This window comes from Taudactylus pleione, unplaced genomic scaffold (assembly GCF_031769625.1).
Source record: "Taudactylus pleione unplaced genomic scaffold, aTauple2 ptg000381l, whole genome shotgun sequence".
Classification (NCBI taxonomy): domain Eukaryota; kingdom Metazoa; phylum Chordata; class Amphibia; order Anura; family Myobatrachidae; genus Taudactylus; species Taudactylus pleione.
This window is the reverse complement of record NW_028284782.1, coordinates 1,896,567-1,913,155: the sequence shown is the minus strand read 5'-3', so window position 1 is coordinate 1,913,155 and position 16,589 is coordinate 1,896,567. Positions and strand designations below refer to the sequence as shown.

The 16,589-nt window shown below is 44.9% G+C and overlaps 1 protein-coding gene across 1 annotated transcript in view; it reads left to right on the top strand.

Moving 5' to 3' along the window:
* The window catches only part of ZMYM3 (zinc finger MYM-type containing 3), a 186,193-nt gene that overhangs the window by 20,322 nt on the left and 149,282 nt on the right, over positions 1 to 16,589 (top strand). The gene's annotated exons all lie outside the window — the stretch shown is intronic.

Genomic DNA, 16,589 nt, shown 5'->3' with positions numbered 1-16,589 from the left:
TGTAAGATTGTTCTTCCTTCTCTTTCAGTCTCCTGCCTTTAGGCTTGTTAACTAAACTGAAGTCCTATGGCTAGGGGCTTGGTATATATGGAGGAGGACCCAGGGCATTCTGGGAGTCAAAGCTTTAGCTGTTTGGTGCCTGGTCTTCTAACCATAATATCCCCATGGTATCCCTGTGCACCCTATGGACCTTGAAGAAAAGGAGTTATCTAAGTAAGTCTACCATAACTCTATATTTCTTGTGACTGTCTGGCAGAGGAAAGAACAACAAGCAGCCTGATGTTGCTGCTCCCTCCCTGATATCTTGTAAGTTCTGGTCTGCGGTCTTAGCCACAGAGGACCTCATTCAGGATGGTCTCTGTACTGTTACACAGCCCCAAGTCCTTCAGCCCCGGTGTCTCTCCCTCAGGACCCACCCAGGACTGCCTTTTCACAAATGCTGGCAAAACTTGTGGACCAAGTACCAGTCCTTGTGGTAGCTCCCCCTATGGATGGCCACAGCAGGTACCCCCTGCAAATACTTTGCCTCCCCATGGATAGACATACTGTCTACTCTGTACAGGTTTTGGCTAATACCTCTACGGTTTTTCAGCAAATGCTGTAAAAAGATAAACCTTTACCTACTAAGCCTATGATATCTTCTAAATCCACAGTTATCGGATTCTGAGATGTCATCTGGGGAGGCAGAAGATGCAGATCTCTCACTCTGACTCTGTCTGAGGAGAAGAGGAACCACCCTCTAAACTAAATATACCTGCTCTTTTGAGTTTTTAAGACTATTCTAGAAACCGCACCTATGAAAAAACATGCACTTTTTAAGCGGCAAATTGTTGTTTTACCAGAGTTTCCTCATTCTGACCAGCTATCTGATCACATGAGTGAAGCTTGGAATATGCCCGGTAAAAGGTTTCAAATTCCAAAACTGTTCATTTCCTTTTACCCACTTCCAGTTACTTATTGTATTAAATGGGAAGTTCCCCCAACATTGGATTCTAATGTAACACGTGGTTAAAAATGCCACCTTGCCCATTCATACTGCAACCTCCTTGAAGGAGACCACAGATAGACCTATTGAAGCTTGCCAGAAATCTATATACTCTCTTAGAGGAGCTATTGCTCGTCCTGCTAGGGCTACGGCCTGGGTGGCAAAAGCCATTGAGAGTTGGGCAGAGGCCCTAGAAGAGACTTTTCCCCCTAATGTTTCGAGGGAATAGCTGTCCTACATATCTTACATTAGAGATGCAGCCTCCTAGTTAGGTGAAGCAGCTATGGATACGGCTCTCCTGGCCTCCAGTATTTCTTCCACTTCGGGAGTGACCCGCCGTATGCATTGGCTACGCTCCTGAAAAGCAGATTCAGGATCAAAACTGGCTCTAGAGTCTCTGCCCTATGCAGCAGACATCCAATTTGGTCCAGAATTTGATACAACTTTGACTACTTTGGCGACTAATAAGACTGCAAACCTTCCCTCTGCATATAATACAAAGCTGCGGACGTCGTCCTTTCGCCCTCAAGGCAAAGGCAAGGGTCAGTCCTTTCCACGGAAGCAAACATCAGCCAAGGCCTCCAAGCCTAAGGCCAAACAAGCCTGGGCTACTCGATGTCCACCTGCCAAGTCTTGAGGAAAAACCTGCAGCCTGACTGGGTGGGAGGTAGACTTCTTCAATTTGCTCAAGTTTGGCATCAAACCATGTCAGATGCCTGGGTAAGAGAAGTGGTCTCCCAAGGATACGCCCTCTACTTCCTGATGTCCCCCCCTAACTGTTCTTTTGCACAGGTCCTCCCATTGGACTCAACCAAGGCCCTGCTGCTCCAACTTGCCATTCAGTCCTTACTGAATTCAGGAGTAATAATTCGGGACCCGTCCTCACAACGGGGCAAGGGCTATTATACCCTTTTCTTAGTTCAGGAGCCCAATGGCTCTCATCAGCCTATCCTCAACCTCAAGTCTCTGAGCAAGTTTATCAGGGTGCCCAGGTTTCGTATGGAAACCCTCCGTTCCATTTTCCTAGCTATGGAGTCTGGAGATTTTATGGTTTCCCTACACATTCAGGATGCTTACCTACATGTACCTATAGCGCTTTCTCATCAACAATATCTCCGGTTTGCTACACTGCAGCAACATTACCAATTCCAGGCTCTGCCGTTTTTGGTCTCTCAACGTCCCCTCGGGTCTTTACCAAGATCATGGCAGTTATGGCGGCCTCTTTTCGTAGTCAAGGGATCAGACTGCTCCCGTACTTAGACGATCTCTTGCTGTTGGCAAGTTCCCCAGAGACTCTTTACAGCCATCCGCAGGTAACCATTGCCTTTCTACAAATGCATGGTCTGCTGATCAACTGGAAATAGTCTTCCCTGACACCCGCTGAAAGGATGGTACATTTGGTACCTCCTAGACTCTCAAATTCAGAGAAACTTCCTAACGGTGGACAAGATTTCAGCACTACAGCACAGACTATGCAGACTGCTTCACAATCGCAGAGTGTGGATTCACTCTGCAATGCAGGCCTTGGGATCAATGATGGCCACCTTCGACATGGTGGAGTTCGCCCAGTTTCACTCCAGGCCACTACAACACCTGATCCTCTCCAGGTGGAATGGGCTACCCCATCTGCTCAAATGCCAGACGATGAGCCTGTCCCTAGCCTGGTGGCTACAGACAAGCCATTTGAACCAGGGTCATCCCTTTGCATACCGGACGGGGCTCCCCTCACCACGTATGGAAGCCTCCGAGGGTGGGGCACAGTAACTGGCCAGCACTCCTTCCAGGGCCGATGGTGCTTAGTCGATGCAGTGTTGCCAATCAACATCCTGGAACTTCGAGACATCTACAGAGCTCTCTCGCTTGCTCAGAATATTCTGAAAAACAGGCCAGTACAAGTACAGTCCAACAACGCCATGGCTGTGCCCTTCCCCAATCACCAAGGGGGCACTGGTAGTCAGCAATTACAGAAGTGTCCCGCATTCTCACCTGGGCCAAACGCAATCTCCCAACCATCTCCGCAGTGTTCATTTCGGGGATTCTCAATTGGGAGGCGTATTTCCTCAGCCGTCACGACATGTATACAGGAGAATAGTCTCTAAATCCAGAGGTTTTTCAGCTTCTAGTGGACAAATGGAGTGTTCCGGAGGTGGATCTCATGGCCTCCAGACACAACAACAACTTGCCAGTTTATGGAGCCAAAACAAAAGACCCCCGACGCGGCTTTCATAGACTCATTGTCTGTGAAATGGAACTTCCATTTAGCATATCTCTTCCCTCCAATATCCCTGCTTCCTCGAGTGCTTCGAAAGTTCAGACAGGAGGGAGGCACAGTCATTTTAATAGCTCCGGCCTGACCTAGACGTCACTGGTACTCTGATCTTAAAAGGCTTTCCATAGACGTTCCTCTTGAGCTTCCTCTACGAGTAGACCTGTTTGTCTCAGGGTCCATGTCTACATCCGGACCTAGCCCCTCTGTCTTTAAAGGCTTGGGTCTTGAGACATCCCTACTAACGGCTAAGGGTTTTTCCAGCTCTGTGGTCAAGACCATGCTAAAAGCACATAAACCAGGCACAGCTAGGATTTACCACATAATATGGCATACATATTTCCAGTGGTGTGCTCCAAGAAACTATGACCCTCAGGTGTTTAAGGTTTCTAGAATTCTTGCCTTTCCTCAAGCTGGATTGTATCTAGGCCTCCTTCTAGCATATCTGAAAGTGCAGGTCTCTGCTTTGTCTATCTGGTTTCAGCGCAGAATTGCTCCTATACTGGATGTTCACACCTACATGCAGGGTGGTTTATGAATATGACCTCCCTTTGTCCCTTCTGTGGCTTCATGGGATTTGTCAGTGGTGCTCCAAACACTTTAGGAACCTCCATTCGTACCCCTGGATTCAGTGGATGTCAAATGGTTCACTGCGAAGACTGCTTCTTCTGGCTATAGCGTCTGCCCATAGGGTATAGGATTTAGGGGAGCTTTCATGTTACTCTCCCTTTTTGATATTTCATCAGGACAGGGCTGTTCTTCAAACACGTCCAGGCTTCCTTCGAAAAGTGGTTTCTCGCTTCCACCTGAATGAGGAAATTGTGGTTCTGGCCTTTTAATTCACCAGACCTCTCGACAGGTGAGACCTCTTTGGATGTGGTCCATGCTCCAAAGATGTACGTGGACCCGTACTGCTGCCATCCGGAAATTGGAATCCCTCTTTGTCCTATATGGATTCCACAAGAAGGGATGGCCAGCTAACAAACAGACTCTGGCTAGATGGATTTGCATGACTATCTCACAGGCTTACAAGCAGGCTGGCCTTTCTGTGCCGACTACAGTCTCTGCTCTTTCTACTTGCTCTGTGGGTCCCTCGTGGGCAGCCCCGGTGTGGCGCCTCAGCTGAACAGCTATGCAAGGCGGCCACCCTTTCTTAAGTCTTATGCCTCTGATACAGTTGCCTCTCAGGATGCTTTGTAGGGAGTAGGGTTATCCTATGAGCTCAAGAGCGTTCCCGCGTTTGAACAACTCTTTTGGACATCCCCAATGTCTCCCTATGGACCTTGAAGAAAAAAGGAGAGTTATGGTAAAACTTACCTTGGTTAACTCTTTCTTCGAAGTCCACAGGACACCTGCCCTGATGCTCATAACTTCTATGTGTTTTCCTCTCTTGGTCACTTGTTTCCTTCTCTATGTGAGTGTGATTCCTCAGTGTACCAGTCTTCCTTCTCTCCTATCATACTCCTGCCTTGGGCTTGTTAACAAAACTGAAGAGCCCTCAGGCTGTGGGCGGGGTATAGGGGGAAGGACCGGAGCATCCTGGGATTGAAAAGCTTTGCTGTTGGTGTCCGGTCCTCCAGGTTCCACCTACACCCCAATGTCTCCCTGTGGACCCTATGGACTTCGAAGAAATAGTTACCCAAGGTAAGTTTTGCCACAATGCTCTTTTTTTTTTTTTTTTTATTCAATCGTTTATTAGAATTATCAGATCTAAACGACAATACAACTCAGTTTCACAGTAAGTATATTATCTAATAACAATATATGAAGTCATATGGAAAAGTAAAATAATCCTGTGACATCATAATAAGAATTCTTCTACTGAATTGAAATAACTAACATCGTAATTATTCAGCAAAATCATTGAGATAGCATGGTAGTACATAAAATATAATTAAAAGTTATCTGAGGTAAAAGGGGAAGAAAGTAAAATGGGAGGAGGGGGGAATATAAGCGAGCCGGGGCTATATAATATAAAATAACAAACAAACATCGGGAGCAAAAGTAGAGGTCATGGTTTACGTAAGACCGGGGAGAGTAACCCCTTGAGAGGAGTACCAAGGAGACCATATTGAGTGAAATTTATGCACTGTATTATTCAATAAGCTAGTAGTATACTCCATTTTAGATACAAACCAGATTCTGTTTAAAAGTTCTGGTTGAGTTGGTGTATCAATTTTTTTCCAGTTCTGGTTGAGTTGGTGTATCAATTTTTTTCCAGTTACGTGCCAATTGGTATTTGGCTGCACAGGAGATATGAAGAACTAGTTTGTTAGTGTCATTAGAAACCTGAGCAACCGGGGCACAGAGTAGAAGGTTGATGGGGGGGAGAGAGAGAGAGGTAGGGCTACAGCAGATTAGATAATGGAGCGAACCATATTCCAGAATGGAATAATTTTTGGGCAGGTCCACCAGACATGAAAGAATGTTTCGACATGACCACATTGCCTCCAACAAAGGTTAGAAGTGTTGGAAAACATATGATGGAGACGTTCTGGGACTAAATACCATCTAGTGAACACTTTATATGAATTTTCTCGAATTGCCACACTAATGGAACATTTGGAGATAGCAAAACGTATTGTTTCCCAGGTGTCCTCACCTAATGGGTATCCCAAATCTGCCTCCCAAGCAAGTTCGTGTGTTGAGAGTAGGGGGGATTCCGGTGTTAGAACATAATGGTAAAGAAAGGATATAGTACCCTTGTCAGTAGGTTGGTGTATACAATATCTTTCTAAAGGATAAGGGTTTCGAGGTGAAAGAGTAGAAAATAAGGAGGTGACAAAATGGCGGATTTGTAAATATTGGTAGTGCAATGAGTTGGGAATATCGTGTTTTTCTTGGATATCACTAAATGATAGTGGGGCAGATTGTCCTATAATGTGACGGAGGCGGGTAATACCTGCTCTGGACCAGGCAGATGCCATGGTAGGTGAGAGGCCTGGTGGGAAGGACGGATTGTTCCTTATGGGGGTCTGGGGAGACGGGTATGTGGAGAGAGAGAGATTTTTATTAAGATTATCCCATATGAAGAGTGTTAAAGCTACCGTTGGTATGGAAAGGGCAGCACGAGGTCTGTGTTTGCAGGGTAACCAAGGTAAGTGCGAGTCCAAACCCACTAAAGCATTTTCAATGTCAACCCAGCGTTTGGTAAAACTAAGAGCATGCCAAGCTACCATCTGACTCAACTGAGAAGCTTTATAGTACCGTAGGAGCAGAGGTAAACCCAGACCTCCATCTGACGAACGCCTAGCTAAAATATCCCGGCGTATACGGGATCTTTTATAGTTCCATATAAATTTACAATATAGAGATTGAAGTTGGTTGAGGACTCGGGTTGGTTATCGCCACAGGTAATGTCTGAAACAAATATAGCAATTTTGGTAGAACATTCATCTTTATTGCATTGATACGCCCAATCCATGACATAAAATAGGTCTTCCATTGCAGAATATCCTGCTCAATTGACTTAAACAAGGGAGGGTAATTAGCTTTATACAGGCGATCATACGTTTTGGTAATATTGACCCCAAGATCTCGCAAACAATCTGTTCTCCAATGGAAATTAAAATTCAATTGCAACAGCCGTTTTAGACCACTTGGGAGATGAATAGGGAGAGCTTCAGATTTAGTTTGATTGATATTGTAACCTGATAGATCTCCATATAGGGACAGTTCGCAAAATAAGTTCGGGAGAGAGGTAAGTGGTTTAGTCAGAGTAAGAAGGATATCATCGGCTAATAAAGAGAGAGTATATTGAGAATCTCCAATGGTCACACCAGAAATATCAGGGTTAGCCCGTATCCTAGCCTGTGGTTCTATAATTAACGCAAAAATAAGGGGCGATAAAGGGCATCCTTGTCGGGTGCCGTTAGATATAGAGAGAGGTTCTGAGAGTACTCCACCAGCAAGAGGCAGTTGGGTTAAAGTAAAGGGATTTAATGGCTTGTGAAAAGTTACCCCTGAGACCAAAAGCAGTAAGCGTGTGCATCATAAATGACCAGGATACCCTATCAAAGGCTTTCTCCGCATCCAGAGCAAGCACAAGAGAAGGAAGTTGATTATTATTTATATAGTGGATAATGTTCATTGTACTTCTAGTATTATCGAGTGCTTGCCTAGACGGAACAAAACCCACCTTATCAGGGTGGATAAGGTTGGGTAAGCAGGGGGTTAAGCCTATTTGCAAGGATCTTAGCGAAGATTTTTAAATCTGCATTAAGTAATGAGATGGCTCGATAATTAGAGGTGATAAGAGGATCCTTATCTGGTTTGGGAATGACCGTGATGGTTGCTCTGGTGGTATAGGGGAAAAAAGTTTCACCGTTCAAAATCTGGTTGAACTTCTCAGTAAATTGTGGGATTAGGGAGGATTGGAACGTTTTGTAATAGGATATTGGGAATCCATCAGGACCGGGTGCTTTAGATGATTTTCGTGTTTTCAGGGCGATACAAGTTTCCTCTTCAGTAATGGGAAGTCCGAGTGTTTCTGCCATTTGTGGGTCAATACTGTGGAGACCACAAGAGGTCAAGTAATCTACAGTTCGAGGGTCGACATTAGGGTCTGGGTTGGCTAAATCTGAGAGGTTGTATAGTTGGCTATAACAGGTCATAAAAATAGTATTTATGGTAACTGGATCGTATTGAGAGTCCCCCTTCTCACCTTTAAGGGCTTGAATAGCAGATCTGGCTTTCCGGGACTTCAATCTGTTGGCTAGTAGTGTGTCCACCTTATTACTTTTCTCATAGAAACGCTGATTAAGCCAGCGGAGGGTTTTCTCGTTTTTTTCAGACAGAAGGGCATTAAGTTAATTTTTAGCTGCTGTGAATGTTTTAAAGAGAAGGGGTGAAGGGTTGTTTTTGTGGGAAGCTTCTAAACGTTGAACTTCCTCAGTCAAATTAGCTAATTGAAGTTTATTCCTCTTATTTCTAAATGAAGCATAACTAATTATGTGTCCGCATATAACTGATTTATGGGCTTCCCAAACTAAAGGTGAACAGGGGGATTTTGTTTTATTAATGGCAAAATAATCAGCTAGAGCGGATCTAATTTTATCTTGGAACTGCGGTATTTTAAGAAGTGTTTCATTTAAACGCCATGAATGTTTAGACGTAGGTGTTTCTAGGAGATCAAAAGCAGTTGTGAGAATCGAATGGTCCAACCACATATTGGGTAGAATAGAAGAATCGATTAAATGTCCTGAGAGTTGGGTACAACAAAGAAACAGATCAATTCTGGAATAGGTTTGATGAGGGGTGGAGAAAAAAGTATAATCCCGAGAGGAGGGGTTAAATGCACGCCAGGCGTCAAAGAGTCCCGATTCTCGTAGGTGTTTATTAAGAGATTTAGTGAGTTGGTGTGTTTGGGGGCGATTTGGAGAGTGTGATTTATCTAAATCTGGATTGAGGACAGCATTAAAATCCCCACCTACTATAAGATAACCCCTTCTTCGTTTATTTAGGGCTCAAAAAAATTATTTGAAGGAAATTTGGCCTGTTAGGGGCATATACGTTTGCTATCGTCGAATCTAAACGTCCCAGTTTACCAGTCACAATAATGAACCTGCCATCTGAGTCGGTAAAGACAGAGCTATGAACAAATGGAAGTTTGTTGTTAATCAGTATTGCTACACCATTATGTTTAGTCGGACTAGAAGAGTTAAACACAGTTGAGAAATGTTTAGATTGAAGAGACTGGTGAGATGAGGCACGGAAGTGTGTCTCCTGTAGGAGTACAATGCCAGCTTTAAGACCACGAATAGAACGAAATAGCAATGAGCGCTTCTGGGGGGTATTGAGGCCATTGACATTCATAGAAGCTAAGGTCAGAGGCATCGTAATGGATTTAAAGAGCAAGGCTAGATATGGGGGGAGTAGAAAAGAACGTAGGATCCCGACTCGCTTAAAGGGTGGGGTAAGGGAAGAAAGGGTGAGGTAAGAAAAAGAGAAGCAAGTAAGAGGTCCGAGTGTGGAATCCCCGAGTCCAGCGGAGGATAACACACACGGAAATTAGGACTTTAGAGTCCAGAGAGGCTTAAGAGGCTTAGCTCCTATAACCTCTATGAAATATGGAAATAAAAAGAAAACCGATAAAAGAAGAAAAAAATAAATAAATAAAGGTTTTTTTTTTTTTTGTTTTTTTTTAGATTGTAGTATATAAAGTAGTAAATGACTCGACTCAATGAAAATTAATCTATACAAGATTGAATAGAAACCCTCTGGGCATGTTCTAAATAAAATGAATATATTGTAAGGCCAATATGATATTATAAAAAACATATAATTAGTGCATAAATTCCTATAATAAGGATATCAAGAACAAACAAACAAAAAATTTTTTTTTAAATATTGGTTATGCTGGCCATACACGCTACAATTATCGGGGCGATCCGCCTGATATCGGCGGATCGCCCCGATAATTGTAGCGTGTGTGCGGGCGACCGAGGGTTAAATATTGCTCGGTCGGGCATGCAGGATTGTCCAGCATGCCTGTCCGATGCGATATTTACCCGGTAACTGTCGGCCGCATCGGGCAGTGTATGCCCAGCGCGGCCGACAGACAGACATTTCCTGTGTTCCTTCCTACTTAAGGAACAGGGAAATGTCTCCTCCCACGGGGGAGGAGTGCAGATGTCAGGCTATACACTGTGAGATTTCTCTCACAGTGTATGCCGGCGACATCTGCGGCTGGCAGCCGGCCAGATAAAATGTCTGTCGGTCTGACAGACATTTTATCTGGCTGTGTATGCCCAGCATTAGAAACAGAAACCAGATTTTCGAGAAAACTATGGAACCATCTTAAGATAAATGGCGGATAACTAATAGCTAACCTGAGGATAAACCACAATATACAGGTATGAATAACAAAAACATCATAGTATATAAATTCCGCAATACTAAGGAACTATATTATTGAAAAAGGATATAAATCTTCTTGAATGTTGAAATAAGGGTGTACATCAGAGATCAGTATGATTGGATAGTTATCATAAGAAACAATAAAACCTGTTAGACAGGTGTTTGTACATTTTTGATAATGAGAAAACTCAAGTGCTGTCATTAGTTGAATGAGGAGGGGGTCCAGATTCTTCAAGGTGAGTCAGTAGATGTTTACCCTCTCTAGGATCTCGGATAATTATCGCTTTGCCGTGAAGATCAATAATAAATTTAAAGGGGAACCCCCAGCGGTATCGAATTCCACGATCACATAGGGCCCTTGTTAAGTCTCTGAGTTCTCTCCGTTTAATAATTGTGGTGGGTGCAAGGTCCTGATAGAACTGGAGTTTGGTATTCTCGTATAGGATATGAAGATTGCCACAGGTTGGGGCTAGGATGGATTCTTTGTCTTTAAAGCTGAGAAATCTTATAATGACATCTCTCGGGGGATCACCCTCTCGAGGTTTGAGTCTGAGTGCTCTATGTGCCCGTTCCAAAGGTATGTGATGAGAGCCCAGGTCAGGGAGAAGAAAAGAGAATATCTTATGTAGGTAGGGTTCCAGAGAGGTTATTGATTCAGGCACATTGCGAATACAGAGATTATTTCTCCTTTCACGATTTTCGAGATCTTCATTTTTCGGGCGAAGATCAGAAAGTTCTTGAGCTATATGATCCAGGTCTCTGCAGGCTTCAGTCTGAGCTTTGTGGAGGATGTCCTGACGAGATTCAAGTTTAGACGTTCTAGAGGCCAAGTAAGAAATATCCGATTTAATTGATGAAACTGCCTTGTCAAGTTTGGTCTCCAAGGATTCTTTAAAGTCAGTGATTAGTGACCTTAGGGCTAGGATATCATCTTTGGTGGAGAGGGCGGGAGAAGAGGGCCCATCCTAGTCTTGAAGTGGAAGTGAGGGGGAAGAGGGATTTTGCAATTGTGACATTTTGTCGTTTCTTGTGAAGTGTTGAGCAATGTCGCCACTTGCTGGTTTCTAATTTCTTGAATTGGATCTGTTCATGACGGCAAGGGTGATACGCCGTTGGTGAAAATTGAGCAAGATGGTTAAAATAAAAAGGCCAGTGAGTAGATTCCCAGAGGGTATAAAATCTGGTGTTTAGGGTGCCATAAGCGAGGCGCGAAAATATCAAATGTGGCTATTGAAGGGTGATGTAAGTTTACAGATAGAGAAGTTACAACAAATTGCCACAAGAGGGAGCCAGTTCCTCAGTAATAGAAGTTATGAATTTTGGTTACTGCAGTAAGTCGAGGTAGAGCTTTTTATTTTATCTATTTATTTATTTTTTCACCCTGTCTCTAGGATTTATTTGGAGAGGTCAGTAACCTAGCTTTGGGAGCCTCACTGCTGGCTGGATATAAAGAACGGGCTCCGCGAGGACAGTAGGGGGCTGCAGTGTAGGTTGCTAGAGTGAGGGGTGCTGGAAGTGGACCAGCCAACAGCCCGAGTGACACTGGGGCGAGGAGAGCCTTGTGGTGTGCAATCCAGAGAGGGAGTAATCAGCTCCCACCTGGCAGCATTACAGTAGCAGGAGGCCAGGCACTTATGTGGTCAGACCCAGAATGGGGAAGCCACTTGAGGTGAGTCAGCCGCTGTGGGGGTTGCTGGCGTGCCGGAGTATATAGCTCCCGTTGTGGGGTGTCCCTGGGATGGAAGGAGCCGCGTAGGGCATCAGCCGGAGCAATCGGCTCTCACTCGGCGGCGGTGCAGCAGCAATGGGGCCGCTGGAGGTCTGCCGTCTGTGCTGTCAGACCTAGACTGAGGATGCTGTCACGGATGAGGTAGCCGCCACAAAGACGGACGGCACGCAGGGGGGCAGCCGGTGCACGCGACTCCCGCTGATGGGCCCAGACTACGCTGGATTGGCGGGAGTATGGGAGCAAATAAGCAGGTACTCACAGGGTAGGGGGGGAGGATATCAATCCGGCTCCAGTGCGCTCCGTGTCAGGGATCAGTGAAGGTCTCCCACCGCATGCAGAGCCAAATCCAGGTCCCGGCTGAACAGAGGGAACCAGGCAACAGTCTGCAAAGGACTTTAAAAAAGCCCTCAGACTCCGTGGCTCTAGTCCCTCGATTGAGGACAGATAGGGGTGCAAAGCAGGAGCGTCAGAATATCTCCAAGGGGTCAGAAATTGCGTGTTTCCAAGGCTTATTCAGGAGCTGCTCCTAAATGCGACCACTCTCCATGCTCGTTCATGCTCCTTTTTTTTTTTTTAATGGGTGAAGGCGTTATGTTGGGTATACACTAGACGATATGTTGTCCGATCCCGTGGATCGGAGCGCTATTTCGGTACGCCGTCTAGTGTGTACCCATTATATGCGTGCTCCCGCTGGTTGTTAGCAACATAGCCCATTGGCCCTACTGCAGGGCCGACGTTGAATGTCGCTAGCAATGCCAAGCTGCAGAATGCAACATGATACTTGGTCAACACCCTCACCCCCCCTCCTGTCGGCACTGGGTACACATCGTCTAATGCACAGGTTCTCAAACTCTGTCCTCAGGACCCCAAACAGTGCATGTTTTCCAGGTCTCCTCACAGTATCAGTGAAATAATTAGCTCAACTTGTGGATCTTTTAAAATGTCAGTGAGTAATGAATATACCTGTGCACCTGCTGGGTGGCCTGCAAAACGTGACCTGTGTGGGGTCTTGAGGAACGAGTTTGAGAATCACTGGTCTAATGTGTACCCAGCTTAAGGGATCATAGTAACGATGTTATTTTGCATGTTGGCATTTTATTTACCAATATATTTTGGTGCTATGTCCATTTCTTAAGTCAGTTTTTTTTTTTTTTTTAGTCTAATAATTTATCTTTAACACACTCCAATTTTTCTAAACATAACACCTGCAACCATTTGCCTCTTCATTTATACATTGTCCAGCTGTCCTGAGGTTGATCCCAGTGTTTCAAAATTCAAACATTCTGCCCTCTATGCAGCACAGCACTGGTCCATAGTAAGTAGACGGGGAATTAGCTGACGCCAACCAGGAGGTGTTGCAATAGTTTGACAGCACACATACGCAAAAAGTAAGTAGGTCCAGGTGCAATTGTAGGAACTTGGAGGAGCAAATAGGCTGGTAGAGGAAGCTGTTGGAGGAAGTTAAACTCCACCGATGCAGTGGAATTAGTAAATAACAGCTGGTTTCTGAACTTTGGCGATAATCCCTGTGCCCCCCCCCGGAGTGCTGAAGTAAACCTACTCAATGTCACTCCAATGGTAGTTACCCTAACTCTATTTGTATTGCATGGCGTAGTAAGGTCACGTGGTAGCAAACTGTTGTAATTTCTATGTTTACATTTTCAGTAATTGTAGACAAAGGGGTACACAAGTAGGAACATTTGATGCAGATTTTGTCCACATGTAAATTTTTGTTTACTCCAAAGTGGGTTGAGTGCACATATTATGCCTTGATGTTTGTGTCAGTACATCTACACTATCTTTTTTTTCTTTTCTCATCCTTTCGTCTTCTTTGCACTATTAGTGCCCAGTGTCTCTAAAGTTCAGAAGACCAGATTCTCTTGTTACTGAGGCTAATAAAGTCTCTTGGCTCTCAAACGAATGTCTGTTCTTCTTGTAGACTATCTTCCCCAAGACTGTCATGAAAGAGATCATTTTGGGATTCTATTATGACCGTTTATCTGTTGAAAGTCCCTAAAGGACACATAAGTTTTGAAGGTGACTATATACACCTGTAAGGTGTGCCCCCCTTTTTCACACTGACCTACAAGTCCCTTTACCCCTACATAGGTTGCGCTGAACAATATTTTGTTATGTGGTATATCTTTTTTGGCTGTTAAAGGTGACTACCAGGTTTACTGCTGCACCGCTGTGAAGTGCATAACTTTATTTTCTGTTTTCTTTTGATTTGGTGCTAGCCCGCCAGCTGTAACCGGCAGGCAGACATGGAGAGATGGCGCTGCCGAACGCGAGGCAATCTGAGCTTGCGTACTGGCAGCCAGTAAGCAGTGGCAGCTCCTGATTGGCTGCTGGTTAGCGAGCTCCGATTAGCTCACGACTGGCGACAGATTCAAATTGCGCTGTCAATGTCTGTCAATGTCTGATGCCGGTGCACCAGCTGTAATTAGCCGGCTGCCCGGCCCCAGACTGGTCCTGGCCTCGGCCCCAGCCCAGCACTTGCCTTTACTTGCTGGCCGCTCCCGCATGCTGTCTGGATCTAACTAGATCCAGCAGGTGCTGGAGTCTGGGGGCACTGCATAAGGTACACTATTAAACCTGGGTGCACTGCGTAAGGGGCCAGCCTGGGGACACTGCATAAGGGATACTATTAAATCTGGGGGCACTGCATAAGGGACCAGTCTGGAGGCACTGCATAGGGGCACTACTTCAGCCAGGGGGCAATGCATAAGGACAAAGTTAAACTACTGGGGGCATTGCATATAGGAATACTATAGAGGGCACTGTATAATGGGCACTTTTGACTGAGAGCCAGTGGGGAAGCGGCCTGAGACCTGTCGGGCTGGATTGGTAAGGGAGATACCCCTTTCCCGGCGCGCGCATAATTGCGAAGGCCCCCACGTGGCTACTTTTGGATGCCACCCGGCTGGAAAAATTTCTGGGGAGAACACTGAACTATTATCCTGTGGAATAATGTGTTATATTGGGCACTACTACTATGTGGCTTAATCTGTAAATGGGAATTACTGTGTGGTATAATACAGTAATGTATAAGGGAAACTACTTCCGTGTGACATAATGTGTATGTGTTCCCACTAGGATGCGGGAAGGGCAGGGTACAGGGGGAGCCGGCGAAGGGGGCGTGACACGCCTCCAATTTTTCACACTTGGGGGCGTGCCAAGCACTTTCTGAGGTGCTGGATTTTCCCCCAAGCTCTTCCCTTATGGTGAATAGTTGCTATGCATGATTATTCGCCATGACTTCTCCCACCCGCGGGACACTGTGGCCCGCAGGTGGGGAAGGCCATGAGCAGGTTGTTCTAGCAGGGCACCACTAAAGCAGCCTAGTGGAAACACTAAAGCCGCCATAACGATAAGTTTTCTGCGGCGAAAACTTCTCGGACCCATCGCACGAATTTGCCGCTGATCGCATGTATGGACACTCCTGTTTATTGTGCAATCCTATTACAAAACCGGTGATAACACATTCGCACAATAATTCTTACAGGGATGACCGGCGAAAAGTACAGGTGAAAATGGGGAAATCAGCCTGTACCCCCAAAAAAGTTAACTAATATTGGGTAACAGTATTGAAGTCTTTTATTGGCCATAATCAAAGTGTTTGGAGTCCTTAAATGGTGTCAAATGGCTGTTATATGAATTTTTCTATAATAGTTAAAAAAAAGATACTTTTTTTGGCCAAAGGTAATGCTCTAGTTAAATTAGGGATACATAAAATGGGGGTAAATAGCTTTTTGAGTCATTTTAGGGCACTTTTAATTAATTTATTTTTTTAAAACTACGCCTGCTGCAGTGCAATATTTAAAATACCTGCCCCATCCATACAGCCCCCCAAAATACCTAACCCACTTCTTTGAACCTATTTTCCTGCACTTTTTACTTTGGCCCAAATAAGCAAATTAAAAAAATATTTTTGCCTAATTAGGAATTCAGGGGGTGTCCCAGGTGTTCTGCACCAAATGCTGACATTTTAGGCCCAAAATGGGGATTTTGCACAACTTTTCACCTACTCAGAGATGGTGCAAACGAATTTGCGATAATTGCTATGGAAGACTTCGGACCTGCGAAAACCACAGCAAATTGGAAAGCACAATAAACATTTTTGGAGAAAAGTTTTCACAAGTGATAACCCATTTTTCAGCTAAAAGTTATCGAGGCTAATTTGATAACCCCCTATGTATAAGGGGTACTACTGTGTGGCATAACCTGAATGGGCTTTGTATGGCATAACCTGCATGGGCTCTGTGTGAGGGCAAATGTATGTGTTTTTGTACCTCTTGCTATGTGACCCCCAAAGTTCTAGTTACAAGATCTTGCTATGTGCACTGTATCAAGACTCCATGGGGGAATGTGATTGTTTTTTTTGTTTTGTTTTTTTGTGCCTGTTAGGCTTTCAATTGTTGCTCCGATCCCAAATAAGTGCCTTTGGTGCTAACATTTCTGCTTGCAGCCTCCTGAGGAGGCAAGCAGAAATGTGCTATGGGTTTAACCGCTTTACACGACTCAACGCTGTGCTTTTGGGTGCAACCAGTGCGACAATTAATGGGCGACAAAAACAATTAAATTGCTAAGTCGGGCTGTTGTAATCGTGCTGTCGTTTCTATGTCGTGTGGTGGATGAGTAGCATTACACCTGGGTTATGTATAGTGGTGGGTGGAGTCGGACACTGGCTAATTGAAAACTGCCTCCCACCCCTATATAACAGCTCCCCTTCAGTGATCGCGCTGAGCGGA